At 40.2% G+C, this 17,500-nt stretch overlaps 1 long non-coding RNA gene across 1 annotated transcript in view; it reads right to left on the bottom strand.

The window, feature by feature from the left end:
- Positions 1-16: 16 nt before the first annotated feature.
- LOC116695381 (uncharacterized) overlaps positions 17-17,500 on the bottom strand; it is a 21,004-nt gene continuing 3,520 nt past the window's right edge. Inside the window, exons 2-3 of the long non-coding RNA XR_004333442.1 lie at positions 15,076-15,081; positions 17-30 (exon numbers count right to left, since the gene is read on the bottom strand). This is a non-coding gene — a long non-coding RNA (uncharacterized LOC116695381). The remainder of the gene's footprint in view (positions 31-15,075; positions 15,082-17,500) is intronic.

Below are 17,500 nucleotides of genomic sequence, written 5' to 3' on the forward strand. Positions count from 1 at the left end.
CTCCTCTTTTCACCCTGTGTGTTGAGCTCTCTGTTTTAGCAACAGAGTGAGGCATCGCACTTCTGTTCCATCTTTGTTGGGAAGTGCAGATGCGCAGTACCTAGGTAAGGACTACTAGCCAGTCAGAAACAGAGTTTGAGGGCGTGCCACGCTAGCAGCTAGGCGAGCATTATAACGTCTGTTACAAAGTGACACGTGTTTGTCGCGGAAGTAAAGGCTGGACTACAATAGAGCTGTTTGGAGCTTATTGCAGTGGGAATCAATCCCAGATCTCCCACACCAAAGGCATATGTCATAATCACTGCGCCATCGCCACCCCATAAGTTGGATTTTTACTTGATGCAAGATCTTGACAGGTGTCCCAATTTATGGATAAACATCAGATTCACACTTGCATATGAATTATGAAGTTTCATATGCAGTAGATCTTGTAAGAGAGAAAAGAAAAAGCTGCCCAAGCTGACCACTGACCCCCTGGTTGCGCTATATGAAATGTCAGAGGACTATTGGATGATTCTAATTAATTAAACACTCTGAGGTTTGAACTGATGGGCAAAACAAACATGGTGAGGATGTCACTTTGGGGTCTGGGTAATTGTGGCAGGTATTATTTGATTAATCGCAAACCAAACACTGAGCCTTGGACCCCCCCTTTGGCCACCCTAACTGTGGCAAATAATTTTGATATTGATGGACATTACGTCTTTAAAAGTCTGTAGTGAGTGCCGTCTTAAAGGGTAACTACAACCTGGACCCTGTTTTCTCATTTTTTTGTGTCTAAGTGACTGATGGGAACAACAATCTTTGATATTGGTCCAGTATTAGGCATGAACACAGTAACTGGCAGCCACAGGCTGGGCTGCAATCTAACCCTATGTGTTGTACATCATCAATGTGGTCCACTAAAAGTGCTTTAGTTGCCACTGAAAGGCTGAAGTCTGACAACATCCCTACAGAGATAAAACCTCTTCAAGACCTTTATGTTTAACCAGAAACAGATCTAAGGTCGCTAGCCCACCAGACTCCATTTAAAAAAGCAATCCTTTCAACGTGTATAGAGCCAACGTATTTTCACATCTAAATTGGTCAACTGTGTGCTTATTTCAACCAAAACTAGAGTTGTGATGGTTGGAAAAGTGGAAAGATGACCCAAAACGACTTTTCATAGTTTAATTTTGTTTCTCTTGCCTTTGAATGAAGTTGAATAAATTAATATTGCGGATGTTTTTATGTTCGAAAAAGGATCTTACTCTTTAACAGAAAGGTCGAACTCCTCATAACTCCTCATAAAAAAATGTTGTCAGACACTTAGAACGGTGTTGTGTTTAGGAGAGTGCTCTGTTAAATTAAATACATCCATGGTGCATGTTCCTACAAAAAAATGATTTGTATTTGTTAACTTTAAGGGCACAGTGTGAACAAGGGCACCTAACGAACTTGAAATACAGGCCAAAAATATCAAAATAAAAAACTGAACCTTGGATCTTAAAACCTAATGCATTTCCCACATCAGCACCACGAGTAAAATGACCTCACTCAGCAAAAATGTCATTCTGATGACATAAATGTTTCCCACAGGAACAGATATACACACTGCTGTGTGACTGCAGTGTACATGTGTCAGGACCACAAAGGGAGGACAGGTAGGTCAGTAAGGATGAGTCAGTCAGCCAGTTAAAATTCCTGCTGGCCAGGTGGAGCTCTATAAAGCGTCAAACAGACACCTGTTAATCTGGGCTGCTTCCACACACATTCTGCAGCTCCTGACACACTGCTGGTCCCCTGCCATACACACAAGAGCATTTCCCTGTGTGCCCGCATAACTGAGTTTAATACAGCGCAGTTTGGCAAGATCCAAGCCAAAAACAGGATTGAAAAAACAGGAAAAGTGTCCATTCTAGGAGTGCAGCATGGACCACACAGTACGAGAGTATCTATGCATGTATGTTTTCATAAGAAAAAACCCACGTTATCTTTAGCATGTACTCATGCTTAAAATGGAGACTCATTTTAGTTTCACATGCTTTTATCGTCCTCTCTTTCCACTGTTTTTGGATTTGGCCCATTAAAACATCAAATAGGCTGTAAGGGAAGTGCGTATATTTTAGGGTCACTCACACACTCAAATCTAAACCGTGACCGAGAAAGGTGTTTTTCGTGAGCAGTCATGGAAAAGTTTCAGTTATAAACTACCGGGAACTAGAGGGTGACATGCCATCCCGAGCCCGGTATATTTTCCTGATACTTTTCCGATTTCCCGATCACGTGACTGCCCCCCCCCCCCCCCAAAAAAAAAGACTACCTGATGCTGTCCTGCTCCCGTTTCGTTCCTTAAGTTGTCTAAGCAAGTTATCAGACTCTGTTGACCCCATGTTGCCTGTTTCTTTTTTTATTCCAACGTATTGGAGTCTGGACTACCTGATTTTTAAAATAGTATCCTGCATTGTTGTTGTTAACGCACCTTTTTCCACGTCTTATTCCATCTACATCATGAATGGACCCGACTCATCCGACTACTACCTAACTAAGCTACATGCTTTCTAACAGTCGGCTATCACACCACTTAGTTTCCCCAGGTGGCGTCGCAAACAACGCAGGAGTTTCCGTTTTGATAGCGATCAAAGATAGCCATCTATTACTGCATTTTGCAGCTGAGTTAACCACACACATGGGCCTATTATAGCCTTAACTCCCCCTTGTCTCTATGATTCAATAATGACACTGTGTACTTTCATATTTATTAAAAAATTGTCACCCTCTACTACACTGATTGCTCCCCCAAGGCTGAAAAAGCATTTTAAAATAAAAAATACAACCAAGAACTTTGATCAGCTTGTGTGGACAATCAGTAGGTTGAATGGCTGTTGTATAATATCAGTCATTAATTAGAGGGAAGCAAAATGTGACAAGACATGAAACAAAAATGTTGATTACTTCAAAAAGATGGAGGATTAAAGGATGATCCCGCTCTGTCACAACTTGGGCATTAGCCATAGGGGTGATAACAAGAAAACTGTATGTACCATGATTATCTTTGCGTGATTTTTAACCCTTGTGTTGTCTTCCCGTCAAAATTAAAAATCAACACTTTTATTGGCGCTTTTTATCAATGTTTTTTACTTTTTCTTACATTTTTGTCCCATATTTGTTCAATATTTGTCACTTTTTTGACGTTTTCAACACTACGTAACACTAACTTATTAACTTTAGTTTTACAGTAATTTTGGAATTTATGGTCAATAAACCTCATTTATGGGAAATGATACCTAATGTTTGAGTTAGAAAAGCAGAAATTAGGAATTATTTAGACTAAAATTAAAGGAATGGATGTTGATGGATAATCACAGACTGGAATATCTCCACTTTTACTCAATACTATTTGGAAACCACTTCAATTTGTTTTCAAATGCTAGGCTAAGACAGCCCAAAATTAATGAAAGTAGAGATTTGTACTTGCAATTGTGTGGAAAAGCGTTGTGTGGAATCAATGAATGTTTTTTGAGGTAATTAAAAATGGGTCGATTTCACCCAAGGACAACATGAGGGTTTAAATCAGATTCTTTCCCCTATATTGATAATGTTTTACCAACGATTCAGCTCAATATTTTCTGTTTATATGGTACCGCCGACGGCAACCACATCATATCCGTTTCCATCAAAAGAGCAAGAGCAGAAAATGCAGAAAATCCCTGTTATGTTCTTCTTTACAAATAAAATAAATGCCAGACTGACTGACTTACATGTGATGTGCATTTTTTCAAGAATACAATTAGTTTCCTCTAGAAGTGTATCATTTTACTGTTGTTTTTGTTAAAGAAGGAAAAGAGGAACCGCAATACTCAAAACTATCTAATCGTAATAGTTCTAGAATCACAGTAAATGCAATTCAAATCAAATCAGCACCCATGTATTGTGAAAGAATCAAATTGGAACAAAAAGCATATCGTCCCAGCCCTAGAATTAGCGTCTCTACATCAGAGTCCAACAGATCAATGAAGACAAGCAGTCAGACAATCCGACTGTCTATACCAGCTCCCAACTCCCATCTGTTAACCTTTTGGACTTATTTCAAGTCATTATGGTCACAAGAAGGGCTGTCACAATTGGCCCATGATGACATTTAAAAATGCCTTCTAAAACAACAATTCAATTTAATTTCAATTCACTTTAAGTCATAGTATCAATCCATCCATCCATCCATCCATCTTCGACCGCTTATCCGGTGTCGGGTCGCGGGGGCAGCAGCTCCAGTAGGGGGCCCCAAACTTCCTTTTCGAGCCACATCAACCAGCTCCGACTGGGGACTCCGAGGGTTCCCAGGCCAGGTTGGAGATATAATCTCCACCTAGTCCTAGGTCTTCCCCGGGGCCTCCTCCCAGCTGGACGTGCCTGGAACACCTCCCTAGGGAGGCGCCAGGAGGCATCTTACCAGTATCCGAACCACCTCAACTGGCTCCTTTCGACGCGAAGGAGCAGCGGCTTACTCCGAGCTCCTCTCGGATGACTGTGCTTCTCACCCTATCTCTAAGGGAGACGCCAGCCACCCTCCTGAGGAAACCCATTTCGGCCGCTTGTACCCTGGATCTTGTTCTTTCGGTCATGACCAGCCTTCATGACCATAGGTGAGGTAGGAACGAAATTGCCGGTAGATCGAGAGCTTTGCCTTCTGGTCAGCTCTCTTTTCGTCACAACGGTGCGATAAACAGAATGTAATACCGCACCAGCTGTCCGATTCTCCGACCAATCTCACGTCCCTAGTCCCCTCACTCGCAACAAGACCCCAGGACTTAAACTCCTTCACTTGTCAATCCATGACAAGAGGTATTTCAACACACCCTACAGATTGAGTTGGTCAAGGCCACACTCTATAATTCACAAGACCCAACAATTCCCTCAAGAGCAAGCATTCGGTGCAACAGTGGTGAGGAAAAATGTCCTTTTTGGCAGAAACCTCGGACAGACCCAGGCTCTTGTTGGGCGGGTGTCCCAGTCGGGATGCCGATCGGGACACAACACAAAGGTTTGAATATATTGGAATATCTGTTTTTTTTTGTGTCCATAGGAGGGCAAACCAACAGGAGACATAATTACTTGTATAGGTATTGTTTATTTCATAACACAAACATGTATTTTCAAAGATCTATCTACACATTATAAAATAAACTGATAAAACAAGGCCCTGTTTGACATGAGGAAGATAACACGGATCAGGTTTGTAATTTGGTTATAAACAGCAGAGTCTCCTGCCGTTCCTTGAATTTGTCTGATGATTTCAGCATCTGTCCTTACCAACAGAAGTTTAGTCGTCTCTTCATTTGTTGACAAGCCGAGTCCGAAGCGACTGCTAAATGAGTGTGTATCGCAAAACTGGGGAAGAACTTTTTACACTTACTTTTGGCAAAATTAATTTCAACAAGGACATTTTTCTATGGTTTTCATTTTAACTTAAGCCCTATTCGCATGGGAAAAGTAACATCTGGGGCTTTGTGTGATTTAGAAATGACCCCCCCCCCAAATCTGAGTTCCAGAATAGGTGAAGAATGCTTTTACTCAAATTTACTGACATATCTGTACCCCAAGAGTTGTGTAAAGGACGGCAAGGTCGAGGCCGCCACACTTGAGTCAGGGTTCCTTATCTTTTTGAGCCAGGCCCGGTAGAGGTTACCAGAGTCCCCTACCATCAGCACCAACACCATCCCCCCTCAGCCCTCGGATGAGGGGGCGACTCAGGGACGGAGGTCTCTGGACGGGCTGTGGTCCAGACCAGGTAGGCCATGAAAGGTGGCATTCACAGCCCCCAGCAATCCCATATCTGTCTTCGCGAGAGACAAAAAGGCGCGCAGGAAACAAAAACATAGAAAAATAACAAAAAAAAACATACATGGCCGGGTTACTTCATCTGGTAGAGCAGGCGCACATACATAGAGGTGTATGCCTTGATGCAGAAGGTCCAGGGTTTGAGTCCAACCTGTGATGTTTTCCGCTCTCTCTCCCCTTTCATATCTAGCTGTAAAGGCTGAAATGCCCAAAACATCTTTAATAAAATTAAAAAAAATAACTTCTGACCCCACCAAAATACAGAAGTGTGGATTATTAAAGGAAAATCGGTGTTCAGCAAAACATGGTAGATCATTTGCGGGGTAAATTTTACTTTACAAATTACAGACATGGCCAATTCGCACAAGATTAAGATCACAGCCACCCTCTTGGGGGGTTGACCTCCGCCATGTCTGATCATCTGACTGCTCCTGTTTCTTGACCTGTCAGTCAAGTGATGTCTGCGTGTCACTCCACCACCTCATGCAAAGGCGGATGAGGTGGTGGAGCACTGGGAACTTCTACACAGGGCTGCACAGGAAGCTTGAGAAATGAAAAAACGGTGGTATTTATAACCACAAAAAAAAAAAAACATACTCAATCAAGGGGACATATATTGAAACCCGGGAATCACAATGAATAACAAATCAAATTCAGTTAATTCAGTTTAAGACTATACATAAATTGCAAACTAGTCTGTATCTTAGGAGCAAAGATTGTTCTGGTGTATGTGTAAGGTGTAAGAAGCATGTGGCTATTAACATTTGATGGGTCGAAAAATTCATAAATTTGGGGTTGAAAGCAAGTTTCATCCACAATACATTCTCCTATTGAGCTTCTCCTCCTACAATGTATTTTAGGCCTACATGCTGCCTCATCTGAACTGAAACGATATAAAAGAATCCTCAGTCTTTAATGGTAATGTACACGCTTATCAATTCTACAGCGTTAGGACAATGTCAAACCATCTGTTTCAAATTGGCTGGATAACATCTCACTTCTCCCATTGGAAAGGCTTACACATGTTCTCCAAGGAGACATGAATGATTTCTTCCTGTATGGAACCCTGTTATAGATTTGTTTTGGAAAGGACTATATGATATTAAAAGGTGTTGCAACTGGAATTCAAGTGATCCCCGAACAGTAAAATCCACATGTAATATCTCATTGTACAATAGAAGATGACAACTTATGTTTGGTTAGTTTACCCCCCTTGTCTGTTAGTCTGATCGTTTGTGTGGTTTAGCTGTGTCTAAATTAAGTTTCTATGTTGCGTACCAATGTACATTTTTATTCAATTATTTATTTAATGTAACTATGGGAGTGCAACCTGTTTAACGTTAAAATTTAAAAATGAAATGATTAAAAGAGGGACACTTAAAGGTGCTCTAAGTGATGTTGGGTGACGGCACTTCTTGTTGACTTTCAAAGTATTTTTAAACAAAACGAGGCTAGCTCGCCCCTCCTCTTCCTCCTCCTCCTCCTCTTCCTCCTCCTCCTCCTCCTCCTCCTCCTCTTCCTCCTCCTCATCCCGTCCCCTCAGGGCCGGATTAACAATTTCATGTGCCCTGGGCCACAACACTCAAGTACTGTTGTCGTAATGGCACCGAAACGTGAACGCAGTTTGTAATATTTTGTATTATGCTGTTATTGTCTTTACTAATATCAAAACTAATCAAAGGGCGGAATGTTCTTACAAATCACGAGGGAGCAATTTGACTTTTGGCTAATGTAATAGACACACTGTTGATGATGCTGACTCGCCTTTAGCATACATTACATTCATTACAAACTTTAAATTAAACTTGTGTTCAAACTTCACTTGGGGAAACTGACTTCACTTTCAGAGGCTTTGGGGGGGGGGGTCTTTGCCGGGATGCAGAGCTCACCACTCACCGCAGCAGACTCGCTGGGACAGGCCGTGGTAAAGCTTGTTTTATATTGAACGTTGGATATTCAACACATTTGAAAAGTCTACTATGGAGTTTGAACTTTCCAATAAGAAACCAACTTTACTGTGGTCTGTAACAGCTCGTCCCCGCTCGCTCAGAAGAATGCCACAGACACTGTTTTTGACGTGATTTAAAATAATATTTGGAGTTGCGCAAATCTGCATAGATAATGACGAGATGTTTTTTTACAGTGTGTTCAGGGGACAGACAGCTAGCAGATAGCGAGGAGATGTTTTTTACAGTGTGTTCTGGGGACAGGCAGCTAGCAGATAGTGAGATGTTTTTTAAAGTGTGTTCAGGGGACAGGCAGCTAGCAGATAGTGAGGAGATGTTTTTTACAGTGTGTTCAGTGGACAGGCAGCTAGCAGATAGTGAGATGTTTTTTACAGTGTGTTCAGGGGACAGGCAGCTAGCAGATAGTGAGGAGATGTTTTTTACAGTGTGTTCAGGGGACAGGCAGCTAGCAGATAGCGAGGAGATGTTTTTTACAGTGTGTTCTGTGGACAGGCAGCTAGCAGATAGTCAGCACATGCTGTTTGTGACAAAAAATGTTTTAGCTTAAAAAACGTGTGACATTGCTTAGAGCAGGGGTTCCCAAAACTTTCAGCCCACGACCCCCAAAGTAACGGTGCAAGTGCATACACAACAGTTTTATCTTGTGTTAAAATCATGGCTAAAATATGTTATTTTTAATCGTTTTTAAATTTTTATTTTATTTCTGGAAATCAACTTGCGACCCCCCCTCTCTGGCTCGCGACCCCCCTGTGGGTCCCGACCCCCACTTTGGAAATCACTGGCTTAGAGCACCTTTAAATTAAACTGAGGCAAAATAACATCAAACCAAAACAATGGCATCCTTACAGCAAGCTGCAACCTCCTATTTTCTTTCTCCCTTTTCCTGAAAGCACTTCAACATCTCAGCCTCAGCTAACTGGAACCTACCATCTGCACGGTTAACTATAGGGTCAGCTAAACTGAAAAAGCAACATTAACACTCTGGATCTGGAAACTATCTTTACATTCAGATAGCTCTGTTACTGCTGACATAAGGCTTGTTCAAGATGAGTCAGCCCTGTGCAGAATCGCCGCCCAATGCATGCTGGGTAGATTTGTGTCTGACTTGATCCTCAGACGTCTGATGCACACATGGGAAAGAGTAACTGCCGCAGTTGCGTTCCACCGACTGCAAGACCCAGGGCATGATGGGAAACAACAGCTGATCTAACAGCTGATTGGTTGCAGAATCGACCACATTATGAGGTTTTATATAAACATTGTATTGTTTTAGAATTGGAGAGATTTTAATTGCTATTTGTCTGATTTAACGGACTATTCTGTACAAAACACATGTTGTGTGACTGATAGTGACGTTTAGAAGTCAGAGAGACTAAATCTGTTCAGATTAGGGATCATCTACAGTCTGTTGTTTAATAAATCCATCGGACCTAACAGGATGTAAGTGTTTCTGTGAACTTCCCATTTAGACTGACGACTGTTGGAAACTGTCTGACTTGGTCGCGGCTTTTTGTGTAGTGCCAGACAGAACAACGGCACACTTCTGCAAAATAGCCTCGGGAAGGTACTTGTTTTGGTGGAGCATGTGTATGTTGAGTTATATTCGTGCAACAGAAAACTCAGATTGGACAGATAGTCTAGCTAGCTGTCTGGATTTATCCTGCAGAGACCTGAGGACCAGGTAACCATAGTCCTCAGAAATCCACCGGAGGTTAGAACGCCAACACAAAGGAAGAGGAAGGTGATGGACATCCAGAAAATGAGGGACATCCGGGGGATCTTCCGGCACCTGAACTATCCCCTAAATAAATCGTCGTCGATATAGACTACTGTTACCTACCTAATAAGGCAAACCTGCATGTGCTCCATGATCACAGGCAGAACCAGAACACAAATATTTTGAACCCAATAATCCAACTAAACAGGCATAAGCCATTTTCTTTACATCAAAGGATAATTTATTAAATAAACTGAAACATTATACTAAAAGTACAAAACACTGTTAATGTTGGAAACAGGACCAAGTGAAAAGGGAGAAAGCAAGCCTTTTAACACCACAGAGGGCACTTTCAACATCTACAATGTCACTTTATTATTGCTATTAATTACGGCCCAATATATATATATATATATATATATATATATATATATATATATATATATAATGTTATAGCAAATGTTTGAGAGTATTTAAAAATGTAAAAAACAAAAACAAGGATAGGAGATTAAGAGAGGAGGTCACTCCCATAGAGAATTCCATTTTCCACACACCAGATCTAATTTAGACAGCCTTGGTCCAGGCTGTAACAACCATGGAAAAAAAAAACTGCTAATGTCTTCCCCCATAAGCCATCAGTCAGATGTAAAGACAAACTCCAAACTAACAGGACAAAAGGCTTGAACACAATTGAAAAAAATAAACCCAGTCTAATTACGCAAATAAGGCCAAAGCCAAGTCTGAACTCCCTCTTTTTAAACACACTCCCATTGGATAGCTTTATCCACAGAATTTCTAATAAGCGAAGAAAGTGTTCAAAGGCCAGAATGAATGGGACTCTATGGAACCATACCCCTCAAAATCCACTTTTCTCAGGATGTCATTTTTTGTCTAGTAATTTAAAGTCGAGGCTAAGACAAAACACCCTGCTAGATGTTAGATTTTTTTTTTAAAGTGGCTTTTTTTGTTCTAAAAAGTCTTTTAAAATCTCAGTGACATCATACACATCATACGGCCGGAGATACTGCTTCACGGCGAGCTCTGAGTCACTTCCTATTTTCTCTCGAGGCATCAACAACACAGCTGACAGGTTAGGCTCTCCCTGTCAATATACGTGATAGAACGAGGTTTGCTAATGTTTTAAAGACCACTCCGAAATATTCACTCAGACATTCTGGTTCCATTTCGGATGCCATCAAGCGGGCTCTCCAGTCATGATCAGTCCTTCACTGACCAATCAGCATTCATTGGGTTATGGGCAACAACAACTCAACCTGTAAGAAATTGAAACTGTATAATCCATGTTGAACTTGCAAAAAGTACAATCAAATCGGAGATTTCTCAGCGACAATCAGGTGAAAGAGACAAATAGCTCCATAGACTCCCATTCATTTAGCCCTGGATCATAATCACCTCCAGTGGAACTTTGGGTGTAACTACAACCACATTTTGTTACAATGGGGCTTAATAGGGAGTGAAGGCTTTCCATAGACAGGCTTTGCTTTATCTCTGTTTTGGTTCTGGGAGACTCCTCTACTCTCCTATCTACCCTTTTACTTCCTCTCTTCCTGTCCGATCCGCTTTAACGTTTCCCTTCTTCCTCCTTGTCTGTCTTCAGGGAAAAGGCTTAATTACTTTTTCGGGATGCAAACAATAACAACCATGTACACACACACACACACACACACACACACACACACTCGCACACACACACACACACACACACACACACACACACACACACACATACACATATATTAACATGCACATGAACATGCATGCATTGTGATTATTTTTCTGGTAGTGTTTGACTTTTTGTCTACTTGGCAACCTACCTGACATAGTGAGAGCCCTTTCCTTGCTTGTGTGTGTGTGTGTGTGTGTGTGTGTGTGTGTGTTTGTGTTTTGAGCTTTCATCACATGTGCGTCACAGCTCTCTTCAACTCTGTTAATCTATCCCTGGTACTCCTGGCAGCACCTAGAGGTACTTTTTCTAACTTGGATGGCAGAGATGGGAGGCAGGCTGGCACTGGAAGCATGTAATAAAATGACCTCACACACACCCCGACACATATAGCGTATGCACACACACACACAAACACACAGCTGGCACCAGAGTTTCTGGATTTCCCCCCTTCTGTAATTGTGTTTGCCTGGGATCTGCAGTGATTTCTGAGCATCAGCCACTGGCAGTAGACAAGTAATCACAGTGAGGTTGGCTGATGAGAGATGTGCATGGAGCAACGCTCCACTGTGACGCCTGCAGCTTTTAACACTTCTGAAACACAGCCAAGTGTGGCTGGAACGCATCCCATCCCATCAGTTCTCATTGTATTGTGAGATTACATCAGACCAGCCAACATTAGACAACCACACACAAAAACAAAAAATACACATTCAAAAGTAAAGAGAACAACGCATGCACAAGAAGAAGAAGAGGAGATGTGTGTGGAAAAAATACATCTCTCACAGTGTAAGATTTATTGTATAGGGTTTGGACGGATTGGATCCACAAGCATGAGAGAAGAGCACTATAGTATTTGCCGAGTTCACAAATAGGATCGGGAAATAGGTTTGTGGAGGAGAGTGGGTATAGGGTATTGTTTCACTCAATTCTATTCAGTCTGAGTTGTGAATCAGAAGATTTTGTCACTGCAAATTGAATATTCAGAGTGTGAAAGTAAACTGATTAAACCAACTGAACGTTTTTATCAGGTTTCAAGAGTGTACCTTCAGCTCAACATTATTGGCATTTGGAATGGAATTCTGAGCATAGTGATTGGATGTTTGTTACTGAAATGCTAGATTTATGTTTTACTTCGGTCCTTCAGTTTTAATGTCCACAGGCTTGGACTTTTGACGTTGTTTTTTTTTCCATCCAGGCCTTGAAAGCTCCAACTGTCAGTACCCTAACATTGCCTGTTGAAATTCAACGGGACCTCCTACTTCAAACTCGAGAAGTCTAGCTCAGTTATTGACTGACAATAAAACCCCTGTGTTTATGCTACATTTGATCAAGCGCCAACCACTGGTGCTGAAAAATGAAGCCAATGCATAAGTGCCAAAAAAATGCAGTTAATCAAAAAGCCACTTGAGGCAAGGAAGTCAAACAACCATGTTAAAATGCCCAACTTTACAGCCTGGTACACTTTTGTTCTCTATAGATAACTTCGCCCCTCATGACAACTGTACAAAGTTTGTCGTAACTCACCCGATAATAAACCTAAATTATGCATAATTAACTGGGTGCCACTTTGAGTGACAGGCGGCTGCCGTCACAGGACGCTGTAGCCTTCATTCAGCCCGCCTTAGCTCCATCCATGCTCCCCCTCTTTGCCCATATTTGGATTACACGTTAGTTGTATGATTCATGTACCAACCATTTGTAGGCTGGGTCATGTTTGCCTTGGACCAGCTTTTAGTTATGCTGCTATAGTTTTAGATTGCCGGGGGACTTCCTTTGACACATTGAGCCCCTATCTCTTTCCATCTATGTGCATTCAGGTATCTGGCCTTGCGCATTTCCTCGGATTGGGGTGGCACCTATATCGAGTTTGCAGCTACTTCCGTGGTCCTGCTTGATGCCCTGCTATGCCCTGCACATCTAATACTATTATTTCTATTCATAGTTCTATTGTCTTTACTGTTAATTTAATTGCCACTGTTAATCACACCAACTGCTAAAATTATAATGAATCATATTTCTGTATATCTGTATCAGTGTCTCTGTGTCCCAACCAGCAGCGGCAGATGGTCGCCAGAGGTGGGTAGTAACGAGTTACATTTACTCCGTTACATTTACTTGAGTAAGTTTTTGAAAAAATTGCACTTCAGGAGTAGTTTTAAATCACTATACTTTACTTTATATTGAGTAGATTAGTGAAGAAGAAACTGTACTCTTACTCCGCTACATAGGCTACAAGGAGCTCGTTACTTTTTTTTACCTCTTGGTATTCTACGCGTCAATTTACCCCAGCGTACGTCTCATTTTAATGTTTTATTTTGACAGAGAGAGAGTCTTCCGCTGAAGGCTCTACCACGTGACTGTGTTCCACAATCAAACGGCGTTGTGCAGTCAGGTGACCATACTCGTTCTCAGCGGCGGGACCAAGACTGTGTATCTATGGGCAGGACGTGTTAGTTACAGTCGTAGCAAAACAAAGATTAACCGTGCGCAAGGCAACACAGACGTGGAGGAACCCCCCGGCCTCATAGTAAAGCATGGTTACCTTTAGGAAAAGTGGAAACAGCAGCTACGTTAGGCGGCGTCTTCAGTGTCGACCAAAACAAACGGACATGTGAGCGTTCAACAACTCAACATCTAACCTGGGAGACGTAGCGGTAGTTTTAGTTTTTGCTGTGGAGAGGTGGATGTTTGTTTTAGGTTACATACAGTATGTTTTGCACATGCAGTATCCATCAAATTTAATGTGACAAGTCTATACTTAAGCTATTTTGTAATTAAAAATAATTTTAATTTTTTTATTGATTGGATGAACATAGTTTGCCTAAAATGATTATTTTGTATTTTGTCTTTTTTTTTTTTATGATGCTTGTGTTAAGAAATAAATCAGACGTTACTCAACAGTTACTCACTACTAGAGTAGTTTTTTCATCAAGTACTTTTTACTCTTACTCAAGTAATTATGGATGAATACTTTTACTTTTACTTGAGTCATTATGATTCGAGAAAGAGTAAACAGTACTTTTACTTGAGTAAAATGTTTGGCTACTCTACCCACCTCTGATGGTCGCCCACCAACAGCCTGGGTCTGTAGAGGTTTCTGTCTGTTTAAAGGAAGCATTTCCTTTTCACTGTTGCATCAAATGCTTGCTCTTGGGTGTCTTTTTAAATTAAAGAGTGTGGTCTAGACCTACTCTAGCTGTAAAATGTCCTGAGATAACCCCTGTTGTGATTTGACAATATTCATTTTTTTAATTGAATTGAATAATTAGCTGAGGACAGCCACCTAGCTGCCCACTTTGAGCTTCATTTAGTCTCTTCAGAACCTATCTGTGAGGTCACAGAGACTACGTACGTCCTTATGTCTATGCATTTTATACACGCAAATATTTCCTTTGATAGGATTTGAAAATCTAGATCAAGATCATGTGAACCGCTTTCCACATGTCTACAAGTGCTAAATCATTACATAATTGTAGTGTGGCTTCAGATGGATTTAGATTTAGGACCAATACCCCACACTATAATTTTCAGTAAGGCACACCGCTGGCCTTTTTACCTCAGGTTCTACCTCCCATCAGAGCAGTTTATTTATCTCAGACAGGGCCATTTTCAGCGGAGCACAAAGACACACAAACATGACGGATGACACTGAAACACTAAAGTGAAATTAGATCTGCTAGTTTGTGGAGACATTCATCTGAAGTGGATGAGGAATGTAAAGAGAGGTCTTTAAGTTTGTGTGTGTGTGTGTGTGTGTGTGTGCGTGCGCGCAAAGTTAGATGAATCCTCCAAACACATACAGTAACACACAGTAAAGCTGTGGTTTAATCAGCCTACACTGCACTAGCTAAAACAGTTTATGTGTAACATTATGTCAACCCACCAACCAGTATCTTGATATTTGACAATTGTACAATGGATATGTATGTATTTATGTATGTATTTATGTATTGTATGTACTGTAGGTATGTATGTACAGTATGTATGTATGTATGTATGTATGTATGTATGTATGCATGTACTGTATGTATTGAATATATGTATTTATTTCTGTATGTACGTATGCATGTATGTATGTATGTATGTGTATGTACTGTATGTATGCATGTACTGTATGTACTGAATGTATGTATTTATTTATGCATGTACGTATGTATGTATGTATGTATGTATGTATGTATGTATGTATGTATGTATGTATGTGTGTCTGTTTTCCCCCTTACTTGAATTAGTTCCATCTTCAGTTGATTCCCTCACAGGATGTGACAATCTTAACTCAGAAAACACTAATAATGAAATACTGTATATATATTGAAATATGTTTGTGTGACCATGATCATACACAATAAGGTTTAAGGCATCAAATTCAGGCTTAGAGTAGTCTATGTTGGTTCAAAAGCAGAATGAAAAAATACTAAGGGCCCCCCAGGAGGCCCCTGGGCATGAGGCCCCTTGTGATCTCACCATACACACACCCCTTGGGACAGTTCTGCCCATCCAATACCCTGACCCCCACTCCCTGACTGCGCCTTACATCGTGCTTTGGCACTGGATGTAAACACAGATCATTAAAAGCTGTCTTAACAAACTCTGCTGTCATGTTTCTAGAAAGGAGAGTCAACAATGGTTTTGTTCATAACCCACATCATGTCCCAAACACTGTATCTTCAAAACCATTACATCTTGAAGTTATAAAAGTTATAAAACACACCTCTAGTAGTAGCTATAATAGCATAACTATAATTTAATTTGGGTTGTATTCACCTATAATATGTTATTTCACCTTAATACAATATAGGTTTGTTCTCACAGTACTTACATTTGTCCCCATTGAACAAAAAAAAAACTACAAAACATACTGTCAACAGTCTTTCTTTCTGTGGTAGAAAGTAGGTCTGTAACACTTTCTATGAAAAATGTCTCTATAATGCAATATAAAAACAAATATAACGTGTCATAATCTGCTTATAACGCTCTATAATTATAGATAGAAGCACTCATGAATAATCATAATGCTTTATAACTATCATAGCACATTATAAAGCATCTTTAAAATGTCAACTACAATAATAAACAATTGGTGGTCACTTTATGTCTATAATACAAGATAAACACATTTATGATGAATTTCAAATGTGCTTATAGTGATGTATAAGTATAGTTATAAGCACTCATGAATAAGCATAATGCTTTATATTATGAACCATTTTCTAATGACTTATTGGGTCAAGTATTATAATACTTCATTGACTGACTACCATATTTTTTTCCAGGATCATAGTGTATTATAATTCTCATAATTTTATTTCATTATAATCATTTCATAATACATAATAATCACTATTATAAGGCCTTTTTAATGTGATTATAGGTGTTCATTGGGTGATTTAAGTAAAGTTCAAAAACATATATATAAATCTATGTAACAAGAACACAGAAAAAGTAAAATGTATTTATGTAATATATAACAAAACAGAAATCAAGTACACCAATTTGAAACAACTGAATAATGGACATCTCACTAATGTAATGTAAAGACTCAAAATTATAGATAATAACTGAAACCATTTCTACTTCACATGTGAAGCATTATTTCCGTCAGATTTATGCATTTATTTAACAGTTTTAGTTTTTTTTAACATTGACAATGGACAGTCATTGACGGTCCCAAATATCTTAAATTTCAGCAGGTAACAATCCCTAAGCAGGCAAATCCATAAAGGAGTTATGGTATCAGATATTCCATATTTCAGACAGGGGTACAGAGAATAAGCATTAGGCTACATCATACAAACATAAAAGCACTTTCCATTTAAAATAGCATGGCTCTGTCTAAATCACAATCATTGTGAAACATGGCCCTGAGTTAGTCACAAATGGATGTAGAAATTGCCTTTCTCATGGCCTTTCTCACTTTCTCCACCTTATGATCAGGAGATTAAATTTTCAAGCTTCCAGTGACCAGTCTGCTTCTCCGACCTTAGGTGAATACATTACAAGAAATTACATTTGTACACACAGTATGCATTACTTCATCGAAAACATGTGCTCAAAGCCTAAGATCAAATGGACAGTCAACATGAGTAAGTCTGGAGTTTGATCATGAGCTGGGCTGCTATGCTGTTGACTCATATACAGTAGAATCTCACGTTGACTCACTCACTCACACACTGACATGTCACCCTCGGTCTGACCATTAGCAGAGCAGCCCCTCTCCTTTTATACCTACCCTTAAAATAAGAGCTCCCTGATTGGCTGAGACACGGTTCTCACAGAATCACACCCTCCAATTTGAGAGTAGCACTTCCTGTT

This window comes from Etheostoma spectabile, chromosome 9 (assembly GCF_008692095.1).
Source record: "Etheostoma spectabile isolate EspeVRDwgs_2016 chromosome 9, UIUC_Espe_1.0, whole genome shotgun sequence".
Taxonomy (NCBI): domain Eukaryota; kingdom Metazoa; phylum Chordata; class Actinopteri; order Perciformes; family Percidae; genus Etheostoma; species Etheostoma spectabile.